Consider the following 25,390-nt stretch of genomic DNA (forward strand, 5'->3'; position numbering starts at 1 on the left):
CTGGGGGGATTGGGGGGCGCCTGTGCATCACTAATTGACCTCACATTCTTGGCCAAATCCATCACACAAATCTAAAGTCATTAGCAATAGAATCTTTCGAGGTTCCTATGGGAGTATGACGCACCTTTACTATAGGGCAGCGACCGCCACCCTATAATATATATCTATGACCGGTTAATGTGTGTCTCCTCGACCATACCCATGTTTCCCAGCGGAAGACTTGTGCAAACCACACAGGGCAGATAATGTGTTTTTCTCAGCATTCTATAGACAGTGTGCAATGCTTAATTCTGCCTAGTGGATACCTCTGAACCAAGATTATTTGACCCAATGCATTGTACTCTGCAACATTACTGTTGAAGCAGTGGTGGAAAGGGCACAGGCCCACAATTAGCATAGGAATGGATATTCTCTATTTTAATAAATGGGATGAATCAACAATACAGTATATATAGAACTATAGATAGGTAGCTATCAATTATCAGACATATTCTAATTAGTGGTTCTGAGTGTCATCTGATAGATGAGAGTGAACTTTGAGTTGTCTGTGATGACACTTTGAGGTGGAATGCACCCATTAGTTCATAGTTACTAATCTATACTTTTATGTTGTGTATTCCACCTGCCTTCTACCACTTGTGTTTACTTATTGGATGAGCATATCAGAGGGTGGGGAGGGGATGCATGGGGAACTACACACAGCGTTAAGAACACAAGGTTCTCTCTCCACCCACTCCACAGCATCCCAAAGAGGGAAAGAGAAATGCAGGCCATTGAAAATGCTGTATCCTCCTTCTTGTTGTTTAAGAATGCTATATTTCTTTGGCATGATGTCACAGTAGGAGGATGCCGCATTGAATAAAGGAAATATGTGCTAATGGTTTCCTATAGTTGAGTTTATGTGTTGGCTGTTCAAAAAAGAAAGCTGGTATAGGTTGTTACAATTTCATGACTTTGTTCTCATTGACCTGACATGGAGGGCCGCAAATTGGACAAGGAATGAGGGGGTGTTTCAGATGATGATGGATTTCAGGAGCAGTTTAACATACAGAGAAATTATGAATTAAGCTATTCGTATATGCGTGTAGTGTCAGTGGATAGTAATCATCTACTTCCTCCCTCTCCCTGCACAGATTTTGGCAACTAGTATTTATGTTGTCAGTTTTATCAAAATAAATGTAAATCCAAACATGACATAAAAAGGGGGACATAGGGCAATGGGTAAACTGGCTGATTGAGGGACATCTGCCAGGGGAATGAACGGAGTGTTGGAAATCCCACTTGAATGGGCTATTTAAGTGAATACAAAGTTGACAGTGAAAGACAGTTCATTTGAGAGAACATAAAATGAATCATTGCAAAGTTGCTGGTATTTTCATGTGGAAATATTGCCAAACTTGAATACCGTTACCAGATGTAGTAATGTTTTTCATGTTAGGGTCTATAACATGTGAATACATTCCTGCAACCTATTTTTTAGAGCATCCCTTCCTAAGCTGCTATGTTTGTATTGATCATGTTCTTATTTCTGAAATCTAACGCTTTCAGCTTGATTTTCATTATCATTGGTAATTGTGCTTTGGTTTTTAGATATTGTTTAGATTTCTCTGGTGCCTTCCTTCTTTTACCCAAAATCCAATTCTGCTTTATCGAGGGGCAGCTTGTTTGCACCATAATGAGATGATATATTTTGGCAGTAGGCACATTTGGGGCAATTGTGCCTCAGAGGTTTCTTATTTTTTGAACCAGCTGTCCCACATGTGCCTGTACCCTTGTGTGAAATGTCACTACAGTTAAAGTAGCGTGTTAAATTGCCACTTTGTCTCTGATGTCCTTATACTTACATTCTAAAACCATTTTTCTTCTTGCTGCCAGGTCCAGAAGTTGGCCACACAGTAACAACGTTCTAGTTTCTCTATATTGGTTAATGTTTCGAATTTCCAATTCATATTTCTTGTATTTTGCCCCTCTTCCAAAGACATGCACTCTCAGAAATATGATTCTAAACCAAGAGTGTGCATCTGACTGAAGATAATTCATCTTTAATGGCTCGTATAGTGGATACAAATACCAAGTAACCTTTGCCCACTGCACTATCCTGGATTTCTCTCTAGAGAAGTTCCTGACACTATCTCATTCTTTGATCATGCAGAATATTTCTACCTCTTTCCTTCACTCTATCCACTTCTAAACTCTTCGGTATTCCACATTTTTGCCAATTCTCTTAGCTGACTTATTACCACTTTTTTTTTACCTCAGAAATATAGATGGTAAGGAGGGGTATGGTATAGTATGGTATATAGTGGGGCTGGGGTTGGTGGTTTTGGGGTGTGTGTGGCGGGTCTCCCCCGACTTTTTGAGGTAAACAAGTGGTAAAATCCGAAAAGAAAAATTCGCCAAATTTGCATTCGGCAAACAAACAAAAGAAACCGGAAATACACATACATCTAACTGTTCTTTTACCTGACACTCCTATACATAACAGCAAAGGGGTTGTTCAATGACTTCAGCATCTCCAAATGATGTGTTTCCTTTATCATCAGTACCGTTGTTTTCATTTGGTTAGTAACAACATTCACCACAATGGGATATTTTGTATAGCAGTGACATACATGGATGCACCCAGAGTTGTTGGATCAAAATGATTCAAGTTTGAAACTTTGCACAGCATTAGTCTTACAATATTTCACTGGAAGTCTTTTGATGGGTCTATTCTGATGTCTCAAGGTTTCCTCTGATGTTGACCTACCACAAGCCTCTCCTGTCTGTGAACTTTACCATCCTTGGTGAAACCCCTGCTTGTCAATATGGCCAATCACTCTCCTAGTTGTGCTGATCAATTAATCTACACACTCCTCTACACGACATACATGTCTTGTAAATGTCCGTTATGTTTCTTGGTGCTAACCTCAGAGTGCCACCAACACATATGCCTAACTAACATAAAACTGATAATTGTACCAGAGAGTAAAAACTGTGGGAGTGATGTTGCACTCTTTGGGCCTCATTACGACCCTGGCGCTAAGTGAAAAACGATGGCGGTAAATGGTTACCGCCATCGTTTTCCGCCAGGTCCGATCATGACCCGTGACCGTTAACTACGATGCCATTAGCGGCATCGTAGTTAACGCTGCCGCTAACTGCGCTAAGGGTGCACGCACGCGACCGCCCACACCGTACTTAGCGCCATGGCGGAAAGGTACGCAAATGCCGACCCAAGCGGACATGCACCTAACGCCATCACCCAGCCCGTTAAGTACCTTACCGCCATGGTGCTAATAACGCCATCGCGAACCAACCGTAAAGGGCCATGTTAAGTGAATGCAGCTGCCACAGGTGCACAGAAACAGCACAGGTGAAGGCAATACAGACTCAGGAAGTACAAAAAGAGCACACCCCACCCCTTCCCACACCCAGTCACACTCCACAATGATACCAATACGACTAGTAATGTTGGGGCCGGAGGACCTGATAGCAATGTATGTGCTACAACAGCAACAACAACAGGCAGCACAGAGGAGACGCAGGAGGAGAAGGTGGGCAAGGCAGGCCCAGCAAGCCCCACCAGCACAGCAAGTGCCACCACGCAGGCAGTCCCCAATCCCACGCATCAGAGCCAATCCATTCAACCTCACTGCTGAGCAGATCCACACCCTGTACCGTTTGGACCGGGACACCATCACCGCCATCGTAGACATGACACACAACGACATCGTCAGCATGATAGAAACTCCAACCGCCACCCCCCCCACTGAAGGTAGGGTCTGTACTCCACTTCCTGGCCACAGGCACCTACCAGCACACAGTGGGGCACCTGCATGGCATTTCACAACCATTATTCTCACGAACACTCATCCAAGTGCTCGATGCCCTCCTCAAGCACACAGACGACCACATCTCATTACCACGGACTGGCCAGGAGATTGCAAACACCAAAGTGGGTTTCCATGCACTAGCCGGCATACCCCGTTATATTGGTGCCATCGACTGCACCCATGTGGAATTGGTGGTTCCACGTGCTATGGAGGTACCGTACCGCAACCGGAAACAGTTCCACTCAATCAACGTGCAAATGGTCTGTGACTCCAACAAGATCATCACACATTGTTGTGCCCGATTCCCCGGATCAACCCATGATTCTATGGTCCTGAGGAACTCCACAATACCACGCTACATGGAGCGACATGCAGGGCCAAGATCCTGGCTACTCGGTGAGTCCAATGTCATGGAAGTGGGCAGGTGAATGACGTACCGATGCATACTCCACCTGGCTGAAAGGGGGGGGGGTGATGCATACTCCACCTGGCTGAAAGGGGGGGGGGGTGATGCATACTCCACCTGGCTGAAAGGGGGGGGGATGATGCATACTCCACCTGGCTGAAAGGGGGGGGTGATGCATACTCCACCTGGCTGAAAGGGGGGGGGATGCATACGCCACCTGGCTGTGAGTAACACAGAGAACGGAGACAGAGGATGGGCACTCACAATGCACACAACCCCTCTGCATACATTGGGTGATGGCATGCAAAACAGGCCATGGGAGCCATGAGCATATACTGGTTGCATTGTGTGAATCAATTAGTGCATGTAGAAGTGAGCCAAAGTAACAGTTGGATGCAAGCCATGGTGGAACATCATGTTCTTGATCAGACAACATGACTGACACATACATTCTCGCCTACATACAGGTGATGCAGGCTATCCCCTGAAGAGGTGGCTCCTTACACCAGTCCGGAACCCGCAGAACCAGCACGAGGAGGACTTCAACCGTGCACATACACGTACTCGTGTGGTCATAGAGCAGACATTCGGCCTATTGAAGGCACGGTTCCGAAGCCTCAGCAGGTCTGGTGGGGCACTCCTGTATGGCCATGAGAAGGTGGCAAAGATCGTCATGGCATGTGTCATGCTACACAATATGTGCGTCAGACGGAATGTGCCCCTGCCCCCTGACGCAGAACTGCAACCACCTGACGATGAGGATGAGGAGGGTGCAGATGGGGCGGCACCCCATGGAGGAGGCGATGCACAGGAGGGGCGTGCAATGCGCCAAAGTATCATCGACCACTGCTTCTAGCACACACGGCTGGTGTGTATCACATGGTGACTGCACTTGGGGCACTGTGTGGCTCTGGGACATGCACACTGTGGACTGTACACCAATAAAGCACACATATGCAATGAAAATGTCCACACATTTCTTTTTCGGAAAGAAAAAAGTGTATTCAAACTATGAAACGTCGTGACACACCCCTCCCACCTCCCCCCTGCACACCCCAACACACCCCCCCACCTCCCCCCTGCACACCCCAACACACCCCCCCACCTCCCCCCTGCACACCCCAACACACCCCCCCCACCTCCCCCCTGCACACCCCAACACACCCCCCCACCACCCCCCTGCACACCCCAACACACCCCCCCACCTCCTCCCTGCACACCCCAACACACCCCCCCACCTCCCCCTGCACACCCCAACACACACCCCTCACCTCCCCCCTGCACACCCCAACACACCCCATGTAGGTGTCAACAGATGCCTGTGACAGTGGCCACAGGCTGTTACAAGCCCCCTCTCCCGGCCCCCGGGGCACCCCTGGCTGTGGAGCGCAGGTTACGTCCGGAACGTCGCACGGGGCTGCTCTGTGCAGAACTGGCAGTGGAGGATGTCCCTGCCTGCCCCCGTGCATGCACGTCCTGTAGGGTGTGGGTGAGCTCAGTGAGCGCACAACGCAAGCCGGCAAGTTCAGCACAGATGTCCCTGGACATGGCCTGCATGGCATCCCTCAGGGTGGCAGTGCTCTGCGCTACTTCGGCCCTTAGGGTCTCCGTGGCCTGTTCAATGGTTGCCCTAGCCCCCACACATTCCGCGGCATGCTCAGTCAGCATCGTGGACAGTTGTTGCTGCCGTTCTGTGATGTCCTCGAGGGACTGCTGCCCTTGCTGGCCCATGGCCAGTGCTGGTGGTGTGATGGAGGGGCTGCTCCCCTCCTGTGGAGTGAGGACTGGGCATGGGGTGGAAGGCCACTCCTCTACCTCTGTGTGCCCCTGTGTGTGATCCTCATGGGGGCTGGCGTCTGAGAAACAGGGGGAATGTAGTAGGTCAGTGGGGCTTCTGACCTCGTGCTCCATGTCTGAGTCTGAACATGCAGCTATTGCAGCTGTCTCACCGATGTTGCTGCTGGCCGCTGACCCGGTGCCTTCTGTGGCAGGCAATGTCGGTAGAGGTGGAGCAGCTGCTGCTGGCCTGCTGCCTACAGGGGTGCTTGCTGGTGGGACGTCCGGTATGCTCGCAGTGGGTCCTGCTTGTTGTGGGGTCTGCCTCACTGCAGCTGAGGTTGAGGGTGCAGGGACGGTATTGATGGCCTTCTTGGATCTCTTCGTCGCAGGGGTGTCCTGGTCCTCGGGGTGTGAATCTGTGCCTGTGGTGGAGCAAAGGAGGGAGGGCGTTATTGATGGGTCTGCGGACTTTGGAATGACAATGATTGACATTATTCTGGTCAGTAGATGAGGCAGATTTCAGGCAGGGCCATGCAGGTTGTCTCCTTTTAGTGTGGAATGTGGATGCAGGTATGCGGGTGCCAGCAGTATATACAGGGTGGTGCTCGCATGTGGCTATGGGCAGTGTTGAAATGTGTTGCATTTACACTGTAGGGCAACCTTGTGCTACACATGAATGGACTGCAGTGACTATGGCATGTCTTGTTTGAGGCACCTACCTTCATCGCCTGATGTCGGAGCTCCCCTTTCCATCCCTCCGACGCCTTCAATGGATTCCATGCCAATCGTGGTTGCACAGATCTCATCCCACGGTTGGAGTTTTAGTGGGGATTCCGACCCTCCACCGGTACCCAGGGCAAGGTTGCGGTTTGCAGAGATGACGGCTCTGACCCGTATGCGTAGGTCATCCCAGCGCTTCCTGCACTGCTGTGGGGTGTGGGGTACGGTCCCCACCGCGCTGACGCGCTCGGCCACCAGGGCCCAGATGGCCTTCTTCTTCGCTATCGCTGTCCTGGTCATTTCCGGGGAGAAAACGACACCTGCGTTGTCTTGCAGGGTCTCCGCAAGCATGCAGAGTTCCTCCCGGCTGAATCTCTCCTGGCGCTGGCGGTCACATGCCTTCTTTACAACTTTAGGCATTTTCGGGTACTTGGATGGGTGGGTGATTGGTTGGGACAGGTGTCAGGGTTGGATCTGGTGTTGTTCGGTAGGATGGCAATGGATTGTGTTTTTAAAGATGGCCGACGTGCTGTTTCCCGTTCCGGCGCGATGACGCTATTTCCGGTTCTGCTTTTTACGGCCGCCGCAAATTACGGTGGCCGATACTTACGGTGGGCGCTAATTACGGTGGCCGCTACTTAAGGTGGCGGAAGTGCACCTTGCTCGCTTTACAATGCCGGTAGGGGCCTTTTCCGCCATGGCGTTAATTGCATTACCGCCATGGCGTAATGCTCGTGCGCGATGGGTCGTAATGTGGCGCTCTTTACGCCATCGGCCCACGGTGTAAACACTCATTACGCCATGGCGGTAATGACGGAAGATTACCGCCTGGGTCGTAATGAGGCCCTTTATGTGTTCAAAGAGACTACCCTCAAAGTTAAATTATTTGTAAATATATATCCTTTGAAAAAAGTAAATAATAGATCAATAAGATCCTGGGTTGCAGTTAACTAGAATGTCTTTGATTTTACTCTTAAAATCACAAGTGTTATCAAATACAAATTTAGGCATATTTATTGTGGAAAAAATAAAACATATTTACACAAACCTCCGTCAATTCTGAATACATGCCTAATAAAATGTTTGTAAAGAAAAATTCAGAATTTAATTATTACTAAGAAAAATAACTAATACGTGTCAGAATATTAAAACAGCCATAATCACTGAGAGCCTCTACTTATTTCTCTCGCTATGCATTTCGGGTCTTCATCCTTTTTTAAGAGATGAGGGATCTCCACTCCCTACAAAAATATAACAAAAATCTTAATCAGTGTTGATCAATTAACTAGACTTGTGTAGGAGCACAGGAAGTACAAAGTGCACTGTCTGTCAAAACCTCCTAAGCATTGGGGTCACACAGCACAGAAAAACATTATTTTATTTATTTATTGCATTTATAAAGCGCACAAAGCAGCCCTCGGGCATCGTGGCGCTGGTACAGGCAGTGCTTACTTAGTTACATGATACAGAGAAAGTACAGCCTATATGCAGTTCGTGGTTACAGTGAACCTAAAGCCAGACAGGTAAATGGATGAGATTACAACAGCAGAAGGGCTCTACGGTTCAAGGGTTACAGTGGAACCGGTTACAGCTAATACCTTCTGAGTGCAGGTATCGCGGGGGTGAGCCCGGTGTGTGAGGTGGACTCGTTGAAGAGACTCGGTATGAGGGCTTTGTGGAAGGACGTGTGTGAGGTCTCATTCCTTAGCGTATTTGGTAGGGCGTTCCATTGTTTAGGAGCTATGAAAGTGAAACTGGTGCCACCCGCTTTGGCTTGTTTGATAGAGGGGATGTTTAGTTGGTTAGCATAGCATGCACGTATGGGTCTGGCGGATCTAGCTCTGAATACTTTCTCTGAGGGTATTTGGTAGCGAGTTCCATTGTTTAGGAGCTATGAAAGGAAAGCTGGTGCCACCCACTTTGGCTTGTTTGATAGAGGGAATGTTTAGTTGGTTAGCATAGCATGCACGCACGGGTCTGGCGGAACTAGCTCTGACTAATTTCTCTGAGAGGTGGGAGGGGCAGTGAGGGAGAGGCATTTGTGGATTATGGCTACGGTCTTAATGATGATGCGTTCCTTAAAGGGGAGCTAGTGTGCGCTGCACCTAGCATGTGAGGTATGCTCCCTCTTTGAGATATTCAAGGCTGCTCTGAGTGCATTATTTTTAATAATCTGCAGTCTGTTGAGATATGTGGCAGAGGTACCAGAAAAGAGCACATTAGAATAGTCCATTTTGCAACTATGGTAGCTCTAGCTATAGAGAGACAGTTCTGCGTGGAGAGGTAGGGTTTGACTGGGTTAATTAGTTTTGTTGTGAAGGCGATGGAGATAACTTGGCATGTCATGGAGAGTGTGGAGTCGAGGTGCACCCCCAGGGTCTTAACTGAAGGTGAAACCGTGATTTGTGTGTTGTCAATGGTGAAGGAGTTGTATTGTTTATTGAGCTTATTTAGGGTTTCCTTAGGGCCGACTAGTAGAATTTCAGGTTTGTCCCCGTTAAGGCAGAGCTCTTTGGCTGCCATCCGTGCTTGGATGGTGGTATAGGTATTGTGAAGTGCTTTGGCATCAATTTTATAGGAGACAGAGAGTGGGAGGAGGACCTGAGTGTCATCAGCATAGTTTGTGTATGCTATGCCGAGCGCGTGCAGCTTGTCGAAGAGTGGTTTCATAAATATGTTGTTCAAGTTTGGCAATGTACAGGAGCCCTGAGGTACTGTGCAGTGAATGGTGGTGGGTGTCGTACAGGCCTGCTCAGAGAGCACCTTCATGGATCGCTCTTCCTTTGAGGAAGGAGGTGATCCAAGTAGTGGCTTTGGGGGTGAATTTCACCGAGGCAATGATATGTGTGCAGATGGTGTTATGGTCCACAAGGTCAAACGCTGCAGATAGATCAAGAAGGAGGAGAAGTGCTGGTTTGCCTTTGTCCATGATTTCAGCTAGTGGGATTTTTAGGTGCAGTAGTGCAGATTAAGTTCTGTGGCCAGCGCAGAAGCCTGATTGCCTCTTTAGCTGGATACTGTTGATTTACAAGAAGTGCAGGATTTGGGAATATGCAGCTTTGTTGAGAATCTTTAGAAGAAAAGGGATAGTGGTGATAGGCCGGTAGTTGCTGGGAGATGAGGGGTCTAGTGAAGGTTTGTTTCAAGAGAGTGCGTACCTAGGCTTCTTTAAGGCATGATTGAACCAGGCCCGATGCAAATGATGCATTTATGAAGGCTATCAGGAAAGGTGCTAGTGTGTCAGCGCAATCTTTGATAATATAGGCGGTACAGATATCACCTTTGCAATTGGATGGTGTTATGTTATTGAGGAGGGTCAAAACTTCGCTTTCTGAGACGTTTCTGAAAGAGAAGAGTGTCTTGTCAGGGGGTTGACTGTGGAGGGAGAGATGGGCGGCTCAGGACTGGTCAGGGAGTTCTGGTGACATCAAATTTTGCCCTGAAGGAGGTCTATTTTATTGAGCATAGGTGATTGAATGTCTTTGCACCAAGATTTATCTTTAACTATGTCTGGGGTACTAGGAGCTGGCTGGGGAAGATAGTTCCCTGAATATAGCAAACATTTCTTTGGTTCCTGATTTGGCATTAGAGATTCTTGTGTTGAAGGAGTTGGATTTGGCTCGAATAATGGCTCTTTTGTATTGGATAGATAGTTTTTAAAATTCATCTTTGGGGGAGACTTTAGGATTGGTTTGCCACTTGGTGAGTGCAATATGCTTGAGCTTGCATAGTTCCTGAAGTTCCGGTGTGTACCAGGAGTTTGTATGCCTAGTAGTTTTTACTTTCTTTCTTTCAAGGAGGGCTACAGTGTCAACTGCATTTTTGAGCGCCCAGTTGTATATTTCAGCTAGAACATCAGGGTCATTGGAGAAGGGGGGTTTGAGGGCTGGAACCTCTAGATAAGGTAATAGGTTGTCGTTGGTTAATTTGCGGGTGCTCCTAGCTAGTGTTGGTGGTGAGGGCGTGGTGTGCTTGGTGGCAATAGTGGATGTTGGGATGGAGAACTGAATGAGGTGGTGGTCGGTGCACAGACATGGGGTGTTAGAGCTGATAGCAGCCAAGCAGTTATGTCAGCTACCCAATCTAGGATGTATCCTTTGATGTGCGTTGGGTTGATGACTCATGGCAAGAATCCAATGTTGTGTAGTGCATTGGCAAGCGATATGGCTTGCTTGTCTTTGGTGTCGTTGAGGCCTATGTTTAAGTGACCCAGTACTAGGGTTTTGGTGGTGGTTTTTAGGTTTAAGTGTTCTTGAAAGTCTGAGGAGGCGCCCGGGGTTCTGTAGATAATGGGCCTCATCACGAGTTTGGTGGTAACCCTTAAATGCAGCAGTGACGCTATTACCGCTGCATTTAAGAGTCCGCCAAATCTTGGGCTTGGTGGATTGTGCACCAGCTCTGAGCGGGGGGCAAATCTGCCACAATTTTCGGCACTATTACTGCCAGCAGTAATACCGCTGGCGGTAATAGCACCGAACATTCCCCATTGGCACCAATGGGGAATGGAAAATTCCTGAATGGGCCCAATGGGGAATGGGGACTCCTGTTCCACCAAACCCATGATCCGGCCTTAAAAGCGCCAGGGGGTTTGGCGGTAGGGTTAATAGCCCCATCGGTAATACAGCCGGGGCTAGTGCCCAACTCGTGATGATGCCCAATGTGTAAGTTAATGGTGCAGTTGGAGGAGAGAGAGAGCTTGATAGCGATGGATTCAGCATTGTCTTCCAGTGTGGAATTTGCTAGTCAGATGGGCAGAGATTCTTTGACTATGAGAGCCACACCACCTCCTTTCATATGTAGTTGGTCCTGCTGGTGTATGGTGTAAACTGACAGAGGGCTAGGGCGATGGCTGGTCCTGATGCCTCATAAAGCCACGTTTATGTAATGGTGAGGAGGTCCAGGTTTAGGTTAGTGAGAAAGTCACAGATCTCTGTGGCATGGGCTGGTAATGAGCATGCGTTAATGAGTGCACCTTGGAGTATGTTTTGGTGAGGGCTAGGATTAGCGTGGTTGCGCCCATGAGTGCTTTGGGAGGAGCGATGGTGGTCGCTGAGAGCATTGTGGGGGCTGTCAGGTTGGTGGTGCATGGTGAGAGTGTCTTATTTGTGGTGAGGTTGCAATCAGAGGTCTGAGAGGGCGTGGTGGAATCATGTTGATGACTAGTATTGAGTGGTGTGAGGAGTGGTGTGAGGAGGTTGCGGGAGGCGGGCGGGCCGAGTTTAGATGGAGAGCCTAAGCAACTGGTGGCTATGGTGCATGAGGAGTACAATCCCTATAGTTGGTTTCTTTGTTCAGTTGGCCTTGGGAGGTTTTGGTGCCACAAGGGTTTGGTGCGACCTCTTAGCATAGTTTGTCTGACGATCAGGCATTCACAGGGGCTAGCCTTAGAATTGATATTTTGAGTGTGTGAGGCTGTGGGGGCACTGAAGAGAGCAGGTAGGAAGGGAGTTGGGAGGAAATAATCAGAGTTGGGCAGTTTCGGGGCCATGGCAAGGATGTTGGCGCGTGGAGCGTATGTGCAGAATGGCATTGTGTTGCAGTGGTGCGTAAGCGGGGTTGGAAGCCCTAGGTGAGTGCTCTGGATTATCAGGTGATCTTCCTGCATAGACAAGGGGGGGTCACCAGCCTGGATGGCTAATCTAGTGGGGAGGGCGGACACATTGAGGAGTTGGCGCAGTGCTAAAGGCAGGGTCAGGATCAGGAAAGTGGGTTATGCACTACTTGTACACTAATGTGTAAGGATAAGGAGGATGTGGGTGGGGTTCTGTAGAAGCAGGACACACTGTGGGAGGCAGAGGACTAACATAGGTGGGCTACCTAGCAGGGAGTCGTGGTGCCATGCACAAGTATGACTATGGGTTGAGAGAAGGTTGGGAGAAGATGAAGCTGGGCACTGACACTGGAGTTGCGGCGGCACAGGTAGGGTAATTGGGATTGAGCATTGGTAGGCAGCGCTGGGTAGCCTAGCCAGAAGGAGATAGTCAGTAAGGGTATTGAGGGGGGCTAATGAAGATCCTAGTGCCATGTGTGGTCGAAGCCGTAGTCCGGAGGCAGATGACCCTAGGATATGAACATTTGGGCAAGCATGACAATTAGTATGTGCAGAACGAACCGTACTCTAGATGGTAGATGGGCGTGTCCCAGTAAAAAGGCAAGCATAATATGCAACATGGGTGATAAACATACACAGTGGGTAAGTGCTTACCGAGATGCACAGAGCATGCGTGAACATAGGCATTCAAACAGAGAACTATTTTGGACAGATTACACAATTCGAGTGAAAGTTCGCAATAAACTTACACTTACTGTGAAAGCTATCTCGTAGCCAAAGGGTGAGCTGTTCTCAGTACTTCTTTGCGTCTCCAGTCGGTGATGACAGTGTAGCCATGGTCAAGGGTTTTAGTCCAGACGTAAGGGTTCTTGGGCACGTACACCGCATGGACACGGCACAGACAGGGGCCTTATCGTGCGGCCCCTGCCGGGGAGGGTCGGCTTCGACTGCCGGTATCTGGAGATTGGTGTCATGACCCACCTCTTAAAATCCCCAGGCAGGCCCATAAACCAGGAGGGGTCCCGACTCGGGCCCCCACCAAGCTGAAGCATCCTTTGCCCCGGCCCTCTTGGGGCCAGTCCTGGCGCCTTTGGCGCCAGGCTCATACTTAATGAGGACTGTGCTTGGGAACTACCTTACTTGATGCCAGTCAACATGGAGGCATCCACAGAGCTTGGTTCCTTGGAACCAAGCTTTGGGGTATAGTGTTTTGGGTGTGGTAGCCTAGGGACTACTTTACCTGGACTACTTTTCCTGAGGCTATTTAAACCACGCCCGATTTAGAGAACATGCTTCGCATTACTCTGCAGTCCTGCAGCGTGACGCTCATCGTGTCCAGCAGCATCTGCGAACCAGGAAAGAACCGCCCTTGAAAGACAAATTAACATTGTTATTTGCAGTAGCTTACCTGTGATTCCACCGCTAGCTGCCCTCTGCTCCTGCAAACAACTTCCAAGGAACAGCGAGCCTCCCGAATCGTCGGACCTGCAAAAGGAGGAAAAACAAGACATTAAACTTTTACAATTGCACCGGCGGCTTACCTCTCGAGTTGCCCATCGGCCAGCCCCGCCTAGGAACTTCCTGCTCTGGTGAGCGCCACAACCTACGGGAACAAAGGACAAACAGGTTAGCAAAGGCAAGGCATTTGGGCGCTGCGCATACCACTTACCTACCGCCTCGAGGCGCTCTCATCATAATCACCCGTCGGTGATCCCGAATTCAACAAACGTCCCACCACGAACACTCGTGTAGCTGAGGAGAGAGAAAAGCCATTATTATAAAAGGCAAGGCATCTTAGTGCCACGCACAAGCGCCTACTTACTGCATCAAGGCGCTTGCAAACACCATCATCACCTGCCGGCGATTCCAAACTCAGCCCACGGCCCACCGCAAACTTTCTTGCATCTAAGGAGAGAGAAAAGACATTAGTGCAAGAAAGGCTTACAGTATACCAGTAATAAGACCTACCCGAAAGACTTTAAGGGGAGCATCAGTGAAGTAACTAGATCGCTCACCCCCACAAGGACAACGCGCCCCTGCCAAGAAGGCAGGACGGAGAGCACGCCAAAACAGATAACAAGGTGAGGAAAGGTCCGGGGAGGGGGCTGCGGGCATACCGGGTGTTGGGAGGCTCTCACCCCAGTTGCCCAGTATTGAACATTGCCCACCTGTTTTCCAGGCAGAACTTCCCCACTGATAATACCAGGGAGCGGCTGAGAAGGGTACTAGCGTCCCCACAAGTGAGCGGCGTCCCCGTGGATACCAGGTGAGCGTAACAGAATGCAAAGCCTCATAAACCAATCCACCTGGGTGCCATGGAATCATCAGAATTAGACCAATTGGCTCAATTGTTGGGAGAGCTTCGTGCCGAGGTTCACTCCACCAGACAGGAGACTAACGCTCTCCGGAGAGACTTATTGGTGACAAAAGAGCGTAATGAAGATATCAGTAGGCAAGTCTTGCAATCACAAGCGGGTCAGACACCTCTACCTGGGAACAACCCACAAATGCAAAACCCTAGCATGCCTTCCACTGCCTCGACCCCGATACAAGTTGTGTTACCAGGTACAGTTCCTTTGGCACCACCGGAGAGGTTTGCTGGTGATCCACGAAAATACGCAGCTTTCATGAACCAGTGTCGCCTTTATTTTCTTTGCAGGCCGGGAGCATTCCCAAATGACCAAGCCCGGGTAGCCTTTGTTTTATCATACCTAAGTGGCAGCGCCGCAGATTGGTCGGTACCATTAGTGTCCCATGATGACCGTTTATTATATAACTTTGGAGACTTTCAGAGGGAAATGGAAAAACTCTTTGCCCGCCATGCACGAGAACAAGCTGTGGACAATGAACTTCTTTCCCTCCGACAGGGGAATCAGGATTTGTTAACCTACATCGCTACTTTCAATTGGTTAGTTGCTGAAGCCAGGTGGCCTGAAAACAAAAGAACCACGCTGTTTCACCGGGGCTTACGCAGTGAATTAAAAGACGCTCTAGCTAAAGTGGTTAATCCTCCCCGAGAATGTTCTGAATTCATAGACTTGGTTGTGCAACTGGACCACCGGTTGCAAGACCGAAAAGCAGACCATTCTAAAATGGACCCTCGGCCAGTGTACATTCAGCCGAGAGACAATGTAACCCGAGTGCAAGACACTACTATGGAGCCCATGCAAATCGGAGGAGTACGGCCTCCACTAACAAAACAAGAGCGAGATAAAAGAAGACAACAACAACTATGTCTGTACTGTGGAAAGTCAAGACGTTTCCTGAAGGACTGTCCAGTGAAGCCTCCTAGGAAGACCGTTGGAGCCACAGGAAAAGATGAAGAGAAGGAGGGTCAGTCAGGAAACTGCCCAGCTCGGCAAATGTAGAGGTCAGTTTGTCGAGTGAGGGAAAAGAGCCACCGACCTCACACTTTGCAATTCCAGTGATCCTAATTAATAACCAATGACCATCAAGAATGCATGCCATTGAAGCATACGTCGACAGTGGAGCAGTTGGGAATTATATAGATCAGGACTTAGCTGCAGAGATGGGGCTTCCCCTGTGTACCAAGCCAACTACAGATAAGGTAACCACGTTGGATGGGACAGAAATCGCTTCCGGACCCGTAACCCGGCGCACAGCTGAGATAACCTTGCTGTGCCAGGACGGGCATCGAGAACTTATTTCGTTCGATCTCATCAAGGCTCCTCAAGTTCGGCTCATACTAGGGATGCCATGGTTAGTAGCTCACAACTCTTTGATTGACTGGCGAGCAAGAAAATTAACCTTTCCCGACAACTGCTCCCCAGCCTGTTATTACCAAGAACAGAAACTTGCTTTCAGTGCCTCTCCGAATCCATAAGTGGTAACTTTGGGACTGACAAGTACCCTACCTGAGGAATACCAAGACTTTCAGGATGTATTCCAGAAGGATCAAGCAAACACGCTGCCCCCACACAGATCCTATGATTGCCAAATCGACCTTGTTCCAGGTGCGCAAGTTCCTTGCGGTAGAATCTATGCTCTCACGGAACCCGAAACCCTTCATCTAAAGGCTTATTTAGACCAGTACGTCGCAAATGGATTTATCCGCCCATCCAAGTCCCCTGCAGCCAGTCCCTTGTTCTTCGTACCGAAAAAGGAAGGGGACCTAAGAACTTCTATTGTCTACCGCACATTAAACCAGATCACTGTAAAGAACCGTTACCCCTTGCTGCTCCTCCCAGAAATGCTGGACCAGGTCAAAGATGTGCACATTTACACCAAACTAGACCTTCGAGGGGGCGTACCACTTGGTACGGGTCAGAAGCGGAGACGAATGGAAGACTGCTTTCCGCACCAAATATGGTTTGTTCGAATATCAAGTCATGCCGTTTGGGTTATGCAACGATCCTGCAGCATTTCAGTATATTATGAATGACGTTTTGAGAGAGTTAATCAATGTTTGCGCCCTTGTGTACATAGATGACATCTTAGTGTACTCAACTTCAAAGCAAGAGCACATCAAGCACGTCCGTTCGGTTCTTTCCAAGCTCCGAGAACATCGTTTGTATGCCAAGCTGCAAAAGTGCTTTTTTCACGTCACCGAAGTTGAGTTTTTGGGTTTTATCCTTACTCCAGGAGGCATCAGAATGGATCTGCATAAAGTGGACGCCATTTTGAAATGGCCCTCACCAACGTCAGTTAAAGGAGTACAGAGCATGCTGGGCTTTGCAAACTTCTATCGCCGGTTCATACCAGACTTCTCACAGGTCGTACACTAGATCGCAGTATTGCTAAGAAAAAATAATAAGAAATTTGCCTGGACCGAAGAAGCAGTGGAGGCTTTTCAGGAACTCAAGAGAAGGTTCACCTCCGCACCAATCCTGCGACATCCTCGCCCCGATCTTCCCTATATCGTAGAAACAGACGCTTCCAGCACAGCGATGGGGGCTGTCCTCTCGCACAGAGATCCAGTAATGGGCCAGCTACTGTCATGCATGCTGGACATATTACCTCTGGACCTGGAACGACATCTTCAAGCAGAACGAGTTATGCTCATAGAACTGCTAGACCGTTCTATTCTAAATGGAGATTGTTTGATGCACTGCCGGGAAAACGACGTCTGCATTATTCACGTCGTTGAATTTACGTGATTCAGGTTAGTCACGTGTGTTATGGCAGTACGTTCATAAGCAGCGTGGATACGTCGCTCGCTGCTTCTGATTGAACCAATATGGCGTTTGGTAGCTGAAACTTTTGATCTGGGTCCTCGCATTCTCTTCAGTTACTTCCTTGGCTTCTTCGGCGTGTTTTTCTTCCACAGGCGAATTCCTGGAGCTGCTGTCTGGAAGTCACAGGTTGGCCACACTGTCTGCATGTCACGTGTATTCTGACACACGGGTTCCTGATTTCTTCGCATGCTGCTTTCCTGACTACGTGAAGTTGGTCGCGTGTAAATCCCACGCGGACGCTGTTTCCAAGCACGGCTGTCCTGGGCTGCGTGTACTTTGTTTGCGGGTAATACACACGCGGACTCTGGAACTCTTCAGGTACGGCTGCTCTGTCTGCGTGCACTTCTGTTTGCGTATCGCACGCGGTCTACTCTTTACACGCTGCGGTCCTAGTTGCGTGTCCTTGTGTTGCGTGTGAATCCTCACGCTTGCAAGAGCGGCTGTCCCGGCTGCGTGAACTCTATCGCCTATAAACCTGCATGCAGCCTTTTTCCTCACGCTTGCAAGAGCGGCTGTCCCAGCTGCGTGAACTCTGTCGCATGTAAACCTGCACACAGGATTTTTCCTCACACTTGCAAGAGCGGCTGTCCCGGCTGCCTGAACTCTGTCGCGTGTAAACCTGCACGCGGACTTTTGAACTCTGTTGAGACGTATAATTCCACACGCATACTGTTCTTTGCTTTGGAGTGAATCCCTGGCACTTGTGATGAGATACCAGGTGGACTCATTTCATCATATTTCTGTTTCTACGTGGGAAAGGAAGTATTTCTTTTGAAGGTGATTGTGCACAGTACTTTGGTCACTATCCTGTGGTGCACCAACCCGGTATCTAGCGTGAGCCTGGAGCCGTTCGGGATAAGTCTCTCTTACTAACCTTCCCCTCCTTTTCGTTGTGTCAACTCCTGGATTTCTTCAGAGACTTTGGTGGAGACTTCAGTTCTAAGCCCACAGGTCAGTGTTGTTAATTAGTGATATTGCTGTTCTATAGTTAGTTGATTTGGGACAGTTTCTCATGATGCTTTATTTATCCTAGGCTGACTTTCTATAAAGCTCCCACGCCCTTTCCAGTGATCCCTCTCTCTGCCTGTTTCATCGGTCAGAGAGTGGTATCATTCGGAAGGTCTAATTTGACTTCACTACTATCAAGTCGTGTGAATAAGGATCCAGAAGAGCCCTACGAATTGTATCCTTTTTGGTTACCGTATCCTTTCAGAAGATACCTTAGTGATTTATGACAGAATCAGAAGCCATGGAGGGTACGGATCCTTTAACTGTCTTGACTCAGTTAATCACCGATTTGAGAAACAAAATGATTACGGCACAGGACACATTACGGCATCGTATGGATGTTATGCAAGACGCCATTCATGCCAGTCCTCAGGGAGCACAGATTCCAGTGGCCACTGCATCTGGATCTGGAACACCGGCACCACCACAAGAGATCCTTAAAGTAGTTATGCCAACACAGTTTCCTTTGGCTCCCCCGGAAAGGTTCACAGGTGATCCTAAAACCTATAGAACCTTTGTCTTTGTCAATCAGTGCCGACTCCATTTCCTGTGCCGGCCTAACTCGTTTCCCGATTTAACTACAAAAGCAGCATTCGTGCTTTCTCATTTGGGGGGTACAGCTGCTGCTTGGGCTAATCCTTTATTGGAATCAAACAGTCCCTTGCTGTACGATTGCGATGATCTTCTGGCTGCTATGAGTAAGGTCTTTGATATGCGTTACGCCACTCAAGCCACAGATCTGGAGTTGCTAAGTCTACAACAAGGTAGTCAAACTCTGTTGGCTTACATAGCCAGATTCAATCAATTAACAGCCAAAACCCAATGGCCTGAAGACAAGAAAACGGCTGTTTTCTACAAGGGTCTTTCAGAAGAGCTAAAAGACGCCTTGTCTACGGTCCTTGTGGTTCCTACAGGGTTCACATAATTTCTCAATTTGTTTCTACAAATCGATGCTCGAAGAAATGCTCGCAAAGGAGAGAGAAAACCTTTTTTGCAAACACTGGTTCGTCCGGAGGCACCGGCAGCTTCTTCGAATGACCCTGAACCAATGCAGATTGGTGCCGTGAGAGGCCGGTTATCTAATGCAGAGAGAGTGAACCGAAGAAAAAACAATTTATGCATGTATTGCGGTTCATCTGAGCATTTACTGGCGGCATGTCCCAAGAAACCAGTTAAGCGTTCGGGAAACGCCAAAACTCGACAGTAGCAGGAGTCCCTGTGTCGAGTGCTACATCGAACTCCCATACCATTCTAGCGTATGCACCTATAGTTGTTGAGGTGACGTTACATTTTGCTGACCAAGAATTAGATTCCAGGGCTATGGTTGATTCCGGAGCCACAAAAAATTACATTGATATCACATATGCTAAGAAATGTTCTATACCCCTTGTAAATAAGAACAAACCTGAAACAGTTAATACTGTAGATGGGTCAGTCTTGATTTCAGGTATGGTAACCCAGGAGACTGTACCTATTCGGATGACTTTATCAAATGGTCATTAAGAGGAAATGATTTTTGATGTCATTGCGGCTCCCCAGTACAAACTATTGCTTGTTCTTGCCTGGTTGACCCTTCATAATCCAACCATTGACTGGGTTACGGGATTGAGCCAATATCCTTCTGTTTATTGCAATGATTACTGCTTTGCCAGTCAGGAGGTGTCAACCAAATCACATTTTTGGCCTCTATGGAGGGAGGTTCCATTATCAGTGTGGTACATCAGATCGGTACACATATGCCATGTGAATATACAGAACATGCTGATATTTTTGACAAAGGCCAGGCAGAACAGCTGCCTCCACATAGACAGTATGATTTTCCGTTTGAACTAATTCCTGGGGCTAAAATCCCTACTGGTCGTGTCTACTCTTTAACTCCCAAAGAAGATGTTGTCCTGAAAGAATACATCGATAAAGCTCTTGATATGGGATTCATACGGCCATCCCAAATGCCTGCTGCCTCCCCATTATTCTTTGTTCCAAAGAAAGAGAGAGATCTAAGGACCTGTATTGATTACAGAGCTCTTAATGATATCACCATAAAGAACCAGTACCCTTTACCATTGATAAATGTTTTGTTAGATCAGCTAGGTACTTCCATGTACTTTTCTAAATTGGACTTACGAGGAGCATACAATCTGGTTTGCATCCGTGAGGCCAACGAATGGAAGACCGCTTTCAAGACACGGTACGGCCTTTATGAATATTTGGTGATGCCCTTTGGCCTTTGTAACGCTCCCGCCACATTTCAGTTCTTCATGAACGACATCTTCAGAGACATGATGGACCAATTGGGGGTGATCTACTTGGATGACATATTGATATATTCATCATCTTTCCCAGAATATGTTAAACATGTGTCTGCTGTCCTACAAAGGCTAAGAGAGAACAAACTCTTTGTTAAAGCTGAGAAATGTGTCTTTCATACACAAGAAGTTGAATTCCTGGGTTACGACATTACCAATCATGGTGTTCGAATGAGCCGTTCCAAAGTGAAGGCCATATTGAATTGGCCCATTCCACATAATGGGCCTCATTACACGGACGGCGGTAAGGGTTAACGGTCACCGTTAATGGCAACGGTGACCGTTAACCCTTACCGCCGTACTACGAGGTCCCTTAGCAGGTTGGAGTTTTAACGCCTGCTTTTTGCAGGCGTTAAATACCAACCCGCTAAGGGACCTCGGAGCTAATTACGGCACCGCAAAATTGCGGTGCCGTAATTAGCGCCTTCCCCAGTCCCATAGAGCCCTATGGGGCAGAAATGGGAATGGGGAAGGGCAATGGCGGAAAGGGGATTTACCGCCCCTCCAACCTTGGAATGGGGCGGTAAATCCCCTTTCCGCCAAGGCGGTGCCGGTATTTTACCGGCATGGTCCAGGGTGCTAATAGCACCCTGGACCACCGCCTTCCGTGTAATGAGGCCCAATGTCACTACAGTCATTCCTAGGTTTTGCGAATTTTTATCACAGATTTATTCGTTCCTTCTCCAAAACAGTGGCCCCATTGACAGCTTTAACTAGTTCCAAAGTATCATTCTGTTGGAACCAGAACGCCCAAGTCTCTTTTGAGATGTTAAAGGAAGCATTTACCACTGCACCTGTACTTCAACATCCTGATCCTGATTGTCAGTTTATCGTTGAAGCGAATGCTTCCAGTGTCGCTATAGGAGCTGTACTATCGCAAGTTTGTGCAGAAACCAAGGAGGAGCATCCAGTTGCTTTTTTCTCTTGTAAGCTAACTTCATACGAACAGAACTATACTGTTACTGAGCGGAAATTGCTTGCGATTAAGGATGCTTTCCGAGAATGGCGACATCATCTTCTTGGGGCCAAACATCAGGTGTTGGTGTACTCTGATCATCAGAATCTTCAGGCATTCAAAACTATGAAATGTCTTACGTCTCGACAGGCCAGATGGCATGTGTTTTTTGCTCAATACAATTTCCAGATTACTTATCGCTCTGCCAGACAACATGTCAAATCGGATGCTTTATCCTGCATCGGTGAGGAGTTGACGGAAGAACCACTGGTGCAAAAAACATTGTTGGCAGACCATGTGATATGTAGTTGTTCTGCACAACCTTCCCTAAAATGTGAATTACAGGAATGGGTGAAACAAAATCCCCGATTGGTTCAGGAACTGAATCTAGACATACACAACGGTTTGCCTTTCACACAAGGGGTGCTTTATCTACCAACAGTTACCACTCGGAAAAAGGCTCTCAGTTGGGGACACGATTCCTTGACGGCAGCCCATCCTGGACAGAAGAAGACCCTAGAGCTGCTCAAAAGACGGTGTTGGTGGCCTTCCATAACACGAGATGTTATAGATTATGTTTCAACATGTTCGATATACATCCAATGCAAGAACACTCCTGGCAAACCAGTGGGTTTAATCCAATCCTTCCCCGTTCCTCACAAACCATGGGAGATGATATTGATGGATTTTGTGGTAGAAGTCCCAAGAAATAATGGTTACAATACCATATGGGTGGTGGTGAACTACTTTACGAAATTGGCTCTTTTTGTTCCCTGTATTGGGTTACCAACAGCTGCTGTCCTAGCTGACCTATTCATCCGGCATATATTCCGGTTTTTTGGTCTACCTTCAGTGGTAATTACCGACAGGAGCTCTCAATTTGCGTCACGTTTTTGGAGAGCACTAACCTCAGCATTACTAATTGATGACAGGATGTCTAGTGCTTATCACCCCCAAATGGACGGATAGACTGAGAGGGTCAATAGCACTATGGAACAATACCTGCGGTGTTTGTGTCTGCAGTTCCAGTCAGACTGGGTCAATGTCCTGCCGGCAGCAGAATTTGCCTACAGTCATTCCTACCATAGTGCCATAGGTACTTCACCTTTCTATGCTCTGTATGGGCAACACCCCCGATCCATTCCTTTGGATTCCGGTTTGTCTATGGATACTCCTGCAGCAGTTCGTAATGTCAGAGATCTAAAGAGTCTACAGACGAAGGTGAAACAGCAATTGGAGCAGGCTAAAAAACGAGATAAGACCTATGCTGATGCTCATCGAGTCCCTGCACCAGTTTACAAAGCAGGCTTAAAAGTATGGCTGTCTACTAAGAACTTGAGGATACCTGGTAAAAAGAAACTTTTGCCTAAGTACATTGGGCCATATGAAGTGATCAACGTGATTAACCCGGCTGCTGTCTGTCTGGCATTGCCAAAACGATGGCGAGTGCATCCAGTATTTCACGTGTCACTCATCAAGCCATGCTCCGATGCTACTAGATTGCCTATACGGCCTGTTGCTGTTTCTGTGAAAGGTTCAGACGAATTTGAGGTGCAAGAAATATTGGATATGAGACTACGTTCTGGTAGGCCGTATTATCTGGTGGACTGGAAAGGCTATGGTCCCGAAGATAGGTCCTGGGAACGTCTTTCCAATATCCATGCTCCCGCTTTATAAGAAAATTCCATTTGAAAAGGGGAGAGGCTGCTCCTTTGGGGGGTGGCACTGTCATGCATGCTGGACATATTACCTCTGGACCTGGAACGACATCTTCACGCAGAACGAGTTATGCTCATAGAACTGGTAGACCATTCTATTCTAAATGGAGATTGTTTGATGCACTGCCGGGAAAACGACGTCTGCATTATTCACGTCGTTACATTCACGTGATTCAGGTTAGTCACGTGTGTTATGGCACTACGTTCATAAGCAGCGTGGATATGTCGCTCGCTGCTTCTGATTGAACCAATATGGCATTTGGTAGCTGAAACTCTTGATCTGCGTCCTCGCATTCTCTTCAGTTACTTCCTTGGCTTCTTCGGCGTGTTTTTCTTCCACACGTAAATTCCTGGAGCTGCTGTCTGGAAGTCACAGGTTGGCCGCACTGTCTGAGTGCTCTTCAGTCGCGTGTATTCTGACACGCGGGTTCCTGATTTCTTTGCATGCTGCTTTCCTGACTACGTGAAGTTGGTCGCATGTAAATCCCACGCGGACGCTGTTTCCAAGCACGGCTGTCCTGGGCTGCGTGTACTTTGTTCGCGGGTAATACACACACGGACTCTGGAACTCTTCAGGTACGGCTGCTCTGACTGCGTGCACTTCTGTTTGCGTATCGCACGCGGTCTACTCTTTACACGCTGAGGTCCTAGTTGCGTGTCCTTGTGTTGCGTGTGAATCCTCACGCTTGCAAGAGCGGCTGTCCCGGCTGCGTGAACTCTGTCGCGTGTAAACCTGCATGCAGGCTTTTTCCTCATGCTTGCAAGAGCGGCTGACCCGGCTGCGTGAACTCTGTCGCGTGTAAACCTGCATGCAGGCTTTTTCCTCACGCTTGCAAGAGTGGCTGTCCCGGCTGCGTGAACTCTGTCGCATGTAAACCTGCACGCGGACTTTTGAACTCTGTTGAAACGTGTAATTCCACACGCATACTGTTCTTTGCTTTGGAGTGAATCCCTGGCACCTGTGATGAGATAACAGGTGTAATTATTTCATCATACTTCTGTTTCTACGTGGGAAAGGAAGTATTTCTTTTGAAGGTGATTGTGCACAGTACTTTGGTCGCTATCCTGTGGTGCACCAACCCGGTATCTAGCGTGAGCCTCGTGCCGTTCGGGATAATTCTCCCTTACTAACCTTCCCCTCCTTTTCGTTGTGTCAACTCCTGGATTTCTTCAGAGACTTTGGTGGAGACTTCAGTTCTAAGCCCACAGGTCAGTGTTGTTAATTAGTGATATTGCTGTTCTATAGTTAGTTGATTTGGGACAGTTTCTCATGATACTTTATTTATCCTAGGCTGACTTCCTATAAAGCTCCCACGCCCTTTCCAGTGATCCCTCTCTCTGCCTGTTTCATCGGTCAGAGAGTGGTATCATTTGGAAGGTCTAATTTGACTTCACTACTATCAAGTCGTGTGAATAAGGATCCGGAAGAACCCTACCAATTGTATCCTTTTTGGTTACCGTATCCTTTCAGAAGATACCTTAGTGATTTATGACAGCTACATCCAGTGGCCTTTTCGTCAAAGAAATTCTCTCCTCCTGAAATGAATTATGCCATCACAGACAAAGAACTTTTGGCAATCAAATCCGCCTTTAAGGCCTGGTGGCACTACCTCTTGGGGGCCAGGCATATCATTACGGTTATTACAGACCATCGAAACCTGCAATACCTTAAGACAGCTAAAGCCCAGTCTTCACGCCAATTGCGGTGGGCCCTTTTCTTCGCTGAATACGATTATGTCATCACTTTTCGACCAGGGGTCAGGAATGGAAAAGCTGATGCACTTTCCCGTACTGGCACGGATGATTTGGTGTATACACCCCCGGACCCAGTCCCCATCATACTGGAAAAAAAACTCTTGGGACTCACTACGGCCTTAACCCAAGTCGAGCTGAGAGATAAGATTCAACGAACCATGAACCCAGATACCTACTTTGCA

Source organism: Ambystoma mexicanum, chromosome 5p (assembly GCF_040938575.1).
Source record: "Ambystoma mexicanum isolate Mex_15411 chromosome 5p, UKY_AmexF1_1, whole genome shotgun sequence".
NCBI lineage: Eukaryota > Metazoa > Chordata > Amphibia > Caudata > Ambystomatidae > Ambystoma > Ambystoma mexicanum.